Raw genomic sequence first — 8,012 nt, forward strand, 5'->3', positions numbered from 1 at the left:
TTTGTCTTTTTGGTGTCAATCCACTGATTGAATATTATCTTGTTTTGTCAACCCACTGGTTGAAGTTTGTCTTTTTTTGTGTCAATCCACTGATTGAATATTATCTTGTTTTGTCAACCCACTGGTTGAAGTTCATCTTTTACGTGTCGATCCACTGATTGAATATCACTTGTTTTGTCAACCCACAGGTTGAAATTAATCATTTTTCCTGTCAATCCACTGATTGAACATCATTTGCCTTGCCAACCCACTGGTAGAAATTTATCGTTCATCTTGTTAACCCGCTGGTTACAGTCAATCATTTACTTTCCGTTTAGATCAAAGCAACCCACTGGTTGAAAACAGTTTTTCTTTGTCAATCCGCTGGTTGATGGAGTCAACTCACTAGTTGACGACAAATTTATTCCACATTCATTAATCCACCGGTTAATGTCAGTTACGTAGTTGTCTTAGAATCGACTCACAAGTTAATAACATTTTGTTTTACCTCCATCAATCCTTTCATTTTTCTACCATCAGTAAAAGTTGGTAGTTCACCTTCAGTAAACGTCGGTGATTCTTTTGTTTCTCTACCTTCAGTAAAAGTTGGTAGTTCACCTTCAGTAAACGTCGGTGATTCTTTTGTTTCTCTACCTTCAGTAAAAGTTGGTAGTTCACCTTCAGTAAACGTCGGTGATTCTTTTGTTTCTCTACCTTCAGTAAAATTTGGTAGTTCACCTTCAGTAAACGTCGGTGTATCCTTTGTTTCTCTACCTTCAGTAAAAGTTGGTAGTCTACCTTCAGTAAAAGTTGGTAGTTCACCTTCAGTAAACGTTGGTGATTCTTTTGTTTCTCTACCTTCAGTAAAAGTCGGTAGTTCACCTTCAGTAAACGTTGGTGTATATTTCATTTCTCTACCTTCAGTAAAAGTTGGTAGTTCACCTTCAGTAAACGTTGGTGTATCTTTCTTTTCTCTACCTTCAGTAAAAGTTGGTAGTTCACCTTCAGTAAACGTCGGTGATTCTTTTGCTTCTATACCATCAGTAAAAGTTGGTGGTTCACCTTCAGTAAAAGTCGGTGTACCCTCTGTTCCTCTACTAGTAAGGTATTTTCCCCTGTAGATTTGTAATCTCTTCCCCAGTGAAGTTGAATTCCATTCCCTAGTGGACTCGGATATCCCTTTGTTGTTTCTCTTCCCTTGTGGGGTCGCTTTGCTTGTATTTCCCAGTAGAGTTAATTTGTCCTTTGCTTGGTTTCTCTAGTAGTAGTTTGTCCCTAGTGGCATCATACCACACAAAATTCATGCATTCACACATTCATAACATCTCATTGTGTCAAAGGGCAAAATTCGGGTCTTTTAGTATTTAATTACCTCCTGCCATTGATATCACGAAAACCAAAGTCTTTCGTGCTATCTGGCTAGAGATAATTAAATAGGGGCATCTGTCATATCCCAAATTTTGCCCACATAAATATTCATCCTTTAATTCATTTTGCATTGGCATCACTTCATCCCATCAGCATATGTCATTTAATCGATAAAAGAATTTGGTCTTAGATACAATTTTGCATTTAGAGCTTGAACTTTATCAATAATTGTTTTTCTAATTGTTCCATTTTACATAATTAGAATATTATACTTTTGCATTTTTGGTATTCTTAATCTAAGTTGTTAAATAAGTCAAATGTGTGGCCCGATTTAGTCATTTGAAGCAATTGGTTCGGACTTCAAGTTAGATTTTTGGGTCTTTATTTATCCATTGTTTTTTTAAAGAGCATGCATCCATTATTTTCGATTTAATTAAATAATTAGTTATTTGATAATTAAAATGACATGTTCTGATTATCAAGTGAATAATTATTTTAATTAAATGGTAAAATTTCTCCTTACACTTTGATTTGTATTATATTAACCATATAATATAAGTTACAGCAAAAGAAAAAAAACAAGTTAAGAATTGTTTTCATGTCATCATCGGTCTCCATAATCCATTGCCTCATCCATCATCAACATCATGCCCACTGCAAAAGAATAGCCACAAAACTCCAAAAAAATTATGTTGCTCCAATGTGTTGATGTTGTCCAACAACCTGCATACTACTACCTGCAAAAACAGTCCCTAATAGACCAAACTTTACACGGAAATAGACCAAGCGAAACCTGCATTCAAAAAGCAATAAAACAGCAACAAGCAAAATAGTCCAAAATGCTGCTTCAATCTGTCCAAAAATTGCTCAAAAGTAGTCACACAAAAACCTGCATACAAAAGTAACAAAATCAGTTCACTAATATGTTCAAATCCATCCCCAATTTCCCCCCAAATGCATTCTGGTCTATCTATAAAACAGGGAGGAATCTCATAGTTAAGGGGAGGCACCAACGAAAATAACACTCCCAAACCTCTGCCAAATCTTACTCGAATCATTCTCCAAAAACAAAATAATTAACTCAAACTACTCAAACCTCATTCATCTGAAACTCATTGATCCTCATAGCCTTAGTCTCCTACAGAAAAAAACACAACTCACCAAAACAATAAAACACTCACCATTCATAACTCAACTCAACAATCCTTCACAACAATAATGACCACGCACCTCTGCCATACCCTTCACTCACAAAACCGATTCATACTCTAACTCACCCATTCTCGCTTCACGCGACACATCCCTTCACCCATCCACAAATCACAACACAACACAACAACCAATCATCATTCAGAAGCAGATCCAAAGAGGCGAAGAATCAGAAGAAGTAAAAGATTAAAGAAGAACAAGTACCTAGATTTCCTTTCAATTTTATTTCTCGTTGTTTATTTTCTTCAATTTTTGCAAGCTATTTCCTCTGTATCTTTTAATCTCCACTGAAACTTAATGGATTGGGGTTAGGGTTTATGCTGGGATTAGGGTATATTGTTGGCTTGCTTTTACTTTGCATCTGGTTTACTGTGGTTGTGAAAGAGAAATCGAGAGAGATGAGCGGGGAGATTGACGAGAGAGAGGAGTGGAGAGAGTTGATATCGAGAGAGAACGGCGAGGAGATCGAAACCGAGAGAAGCTTGAGATGTTGTTGTTGTTCTGTTCGTTGAGAAATAGGATGAATCGTGAGAGATGAGAGATTTACGTTGCTCTGTTTTGAGAGAGGGAGGCCGATACATTGATTCTAGGTTTTTTTTTTCAACACTTCACTCATTTTCGGTTTGGGCCTAAGGCCAAAAGCATGACCCGATCCAATTCCCTTGCACCACCAGTTTGCTCATCTGCACCCCATGCGCTAGTTCTTATCTTAGGCCCATTAAGTTTTGATCATTTTTGCTTCTTTTTTTTTTTTTTTTTACCAAAATCAATACCTCTTTTCTTTCCAATGAGTCTCACAAGACATTTTTTATCTTTCAAAAATCTAAAAAAAAAACCATTTTCATTCAATAAAACACTCGATCCAATATCGAGTCCATTTCAAACATTCTTACAAAAAACTTTAAATTAATTTAAATTCTTTATTTTATTTTTCGCCCAAGCGCAAAGTCTTTTCATTGCCCAAGTGCAAATCTCGCCCAAGTGCGAATCGCATTCGAAAAAATTGTCTTCTCCGCCTAAGTGCGATTAGACTCATTTCATAAACCCTAAAACGCTTGATCCAACGTCAAGTTGTTAATTTTTTTTTAATTAAATCAAAGTGATTAAGTGACAAGGGGTGAACACCTCTTGAATACCTTCGATCCTTTGAATCAAACATTAAATCAAAGTGATTAAGTGACAAGGGGTGAACACCTCTTGAATACCTTTGATCCTTTGAATCAAACAATTAAAAAAACTTTCTTAATTAAATCAAAGTGATTAAGTGACAAGGGGTGCACACCTCTTGAATACCTTTGATCCTTTGAATCAAACCTTAAAAAATATTTCTTAATTAAATCAAAGTGATTAAGTGACAAGGGGTGCACACCTCTTGAATACCTTTGATCCTTTGAATCAAACCTTAAAAAATATTTCTTAATTAAATCAAAGTGATTAAGTGACAAGGGGTGCACACCTCTTGAATACCTTTGATCCTTTGAATCAAACCTTAAAAAATATTTCTTAATTAAATCAAAGTGATTAAGTGACAAGGGGTGCACACCTCTTGAATACCTTTGATCCTTTGAATCAAACCTTAAAGAATCTTTCTTAATTAAATCAAAGTGATTAAGTGACAAGGGGTGCACACCTCTTGAATACCTTTGATCCTTTGAACCAAAAACATCCTTCATAGAATTAACCAACAAACTCGTAGTTTTTTTATCCGAACTACGATCGCTCTGACTTTCCCATTGCACGAGGGAATACGTAGGCACAAGATACAAATGTCTTGGCGAGCATAATAATAAAAAATCTTTCCTTTTCCTTCACAATAATAAAAAATAAAATCCTTTTTCTTTTCTCTTTTATTGATTAATAAACTAAAGAACGCAAACATTACGCAAACACTCATTCATAAAACTAGCTAAATGGGTCCCATCGAGTACGATGGAGGTGAGGGGTGCTAATACCTTCCCCTTGCTTAACCGACTCCCGAACCCTAATTTGGTTGCGATGACCATCTTATCCATTTGTTTTTATTCATGGGTTTTATTCGATATTTTCCCTTTCCTTTTTGGAACAAATAAAGATCAGTGGCGACTCTGTTCTTTTTCGAGTGTGACACGAGTAATTTTTAGCGCTACAATTATATGCGATGTTAAAACATCCAAGGCTAAACAAACAATACAATGCAGAAGATAAATAACACAGTGAATTGTTAACCCAGTTCGGTTTAACTACCTACTCTGGGGGCTACCAAGCCAGGAAGAAGATTTCACTATCAGTAGTTCTATTTTATGTAAACAACCTCTGGTTTACAGATAAACAACCTTTGGTTTACCTAGTCACTACCCAATGCAACCTTTATCTTAGAACTCCATCTAAGACAAGAGAACCTCTGCTCACTCCCTAGTGATACCTAACTGTTACAACCCTACAACAGCTATTTAAACAATTAACAATGAACACTAACTTGATCTTGCTTCACAGCTTCAATCAAGAACACTATACTCCACTCTTACCCACACGTTTCGAGTGAAAACAATAGCTTCTCTTACCTACAGGTTTCGAGAAGGACATGGGAGCCATCCCACAACCTGGGTGGTCTGCCTATAGAAACCCTAATGACTACATCTTTTTTAAACACGATTTTCTATATCAAAATAGGTTACAAAGGTTTCTATTTATAACATATTCCCAATTGGACTTGGGCTTAAAAATTGCAGCACTCCTAGTTGTTACAAATCTTCAGATATCTTCTGCTAAAAGAAAGGTCTTCAATCACAAGTTTCCTAACTTATCTCCTAAATTAGAAACTGCTGAATCTTCAATATTCTAATTTGATTCTTCAATATTCTGACTTGATTTGATTGACCTTTAAATCTGCGCCACATTGGATTACATAATATTTATAGAATATTCTGTATCTGTTGAGAATCAAACTGGATCTTCATTCCAGTTCTATAGGCGCGATGTCATGAGTCGATGTCATGACATTCCATATAACATCTTGCTTGTACCTGTTTTGTTCTTTTATATTTGCAAGACTTATACATTAAATTATATTTTGCTGCTATTATATTTTAGCCAAACATAGATGCCAATAAGCCAATAAAAACATCAACAATCTCCCCCTTTGGCATATTTTAGCTAAAACTATACATACATTAAAATGCAGCAAAACATAAATGCTTCAACTTTCAAGACAACAAGGAAAAACAGATTTTTTACATTCTCAGAATTAGGCTGCAACATCTTATGTTCTTCAGGTCTTGAACCACATCATAACATCTTCAGGTCCATACTGTGTTTACAAAATCCTTTGTTTCTTATGATAGTAGTGGACTTCAGATGATATTTTGGATAACTCCACCCCTTTTTAGCCATAATATGACAAAGAAGATAAATGTCATGAAACCCCATTGAACATCACCACCAACTTCCTCTATGAAGTACACACACTATGGTGTACATGGCGAAGAAGATAGGGGAGGAATCCTTTACTTCTTGTAACTCAGAACACAAATCACAATTGTGTTCATAACTCAGATCACAAATCACAAAATCCTTTAGTAGGTCTGACCATACAAAGAACGAACACTTTTTGGTGGTCTCACTCAAGAATTCATGATAGAAACACAGAGTATCCCCAGCCCTCTTTTCTCTTCTTCTAAATAGGAATTGGTATAGCGACCCATGACAGTACCAAACCCAGACACAACCTATTTGGAGACAAATGAAACTCATATTGAACGAAAATTATTCGTGATGTGCTGAGACTGAAGAGCAGAGATGACACCATTATATAGCCACTTAAATTCTTAGAAATTAACGCTGGTTTTGGTCTTGGTCCATGGTCAAAGGCGTAATTAGGAAACATTCCCAAAAGCAATTACTCTCTCCAAATCAATTTTTGACTGTTTACTTCTGAAAGGAGTTATTCCCGCATGCATTGTTAGTAATTACGCTTTACACGTCCATTGATGCGACCAGATAGTATCAAAAAAATTTCTTGTTTGACTCTACAGATACTATGTCGTTAAACATGTCATGACATTCTGTTAGACATTGTCATATTTTTACCACTCATGCACACAAACCAAACTTTCTTCCACTAACCTTGTGATAACCAAAACAAATGACCGCCAAACAGAACTAATAACTCCCCGTGTTTAAGATAACCTGTGCTTCTTTAAGCAAAACTTGCACTAATGAATGGAAACATAAGACTCATCTTCATGTTTTCAAGAGCTCACTCTCTGTTCAGCCAACCAGTTGAACACACTCATTGTTGCACTTCTTCACCTATTAATCACAGATGCTCTACACACCTTCCCGAGGGATCTGCCAATTCACAAAAGCTCCATAGATTTTGATCTGCACATCATCCCTTTGACATGAACAAGCAGCGTTCCCTTGTTTCAGTTGAAGACTTCATCATGATAGTAAGATGTATTGCCAGAACATACCACTAACACCTAGATCACAATCTGCCCATTCATATCCACATTATGTCAAAACTGCTACTTTAGACAATAATGTTGTTGTTTCAATCTTCATCTTTCTCCCCTTAACATTACTGATGTACTAGAGGAAGAAACAAACACTCTACTCCCCCTCAACCTGAGAGTAGATACCTTTTACACACCTTCCTCTCAAAGAGCATGAGAGGTGACTCAATGACTGGACTCACTCATAACACAAGACAACCAATGTTCATGATTCAATTACTCTGACTATCCATAGAGATAACACGTCTCTATAGAATGACTTAGAACACAAGGAACAATTTGTGTTCACGACACGAAACAAGACTCTACTCATTACAAAACAACTGTAAAGAATGACCTCAGACTTAACAATGTCTGAACACTACTCTTATACCCTATGCTTGTCATAATTTGACAACCATAACCAAGACTCTAGACTTTCCTCATATCCGAAAGAAGAACATGAGAGACTCAAACAAGACGCGAAAAGTATGAAACGGAAAAGACTCTAGAAACCTGAGCAATTTAAACAACATACCAAGACTTTTAAAAAAAGTCTTGATCAAGAGATGTAATTTGAAGAGGAACTGCATCAGGTGGACTTGTGCACATGTTAGAATATGCACTAAGTCAGAACAAGTGATACACACCAATAATACATATCTTTATATAATAATACAAAGAATAATCCTTGCCGTTCTTTAAGAATAAACATGTCTTGAGTTATGTTCTGACATCCTGTGTGGCATTGTTCTTCTGGCTTAAAGATTAGTCTTTCAAGGACTTTCAATTTGAATAGAAGCAAAATAGCATTGCTCTGATACCAATTGAAATTATGGTATGACAGACTCAGGATGTCACTCACGATGTCAAGACATCTGATCTGTTATTAACTTAGTAAAGGCAGAATAGAAAGATCCCCAATTTTTAATTACCCCTAAGAAGGAGTCCATGCGTACTGGGATCATGTATGTTCAGTCAACT

This window comes from Vicia villosa, linkage group LG2, assembly GCF_029867415.1.
Source record: "Vicia villosa cultivar HV-30 ecotype Madison, WI linkage group LG2, Vvil1.0, whole genome shotgun sequence".
NCBI classification, from domain to species: domain Eukaryota; kingdom Viridiplantae; phylum Streptophyta; class Magnoliopsida; order Fabales; family Fabaceae; genus Vicia; species Vicia villosa.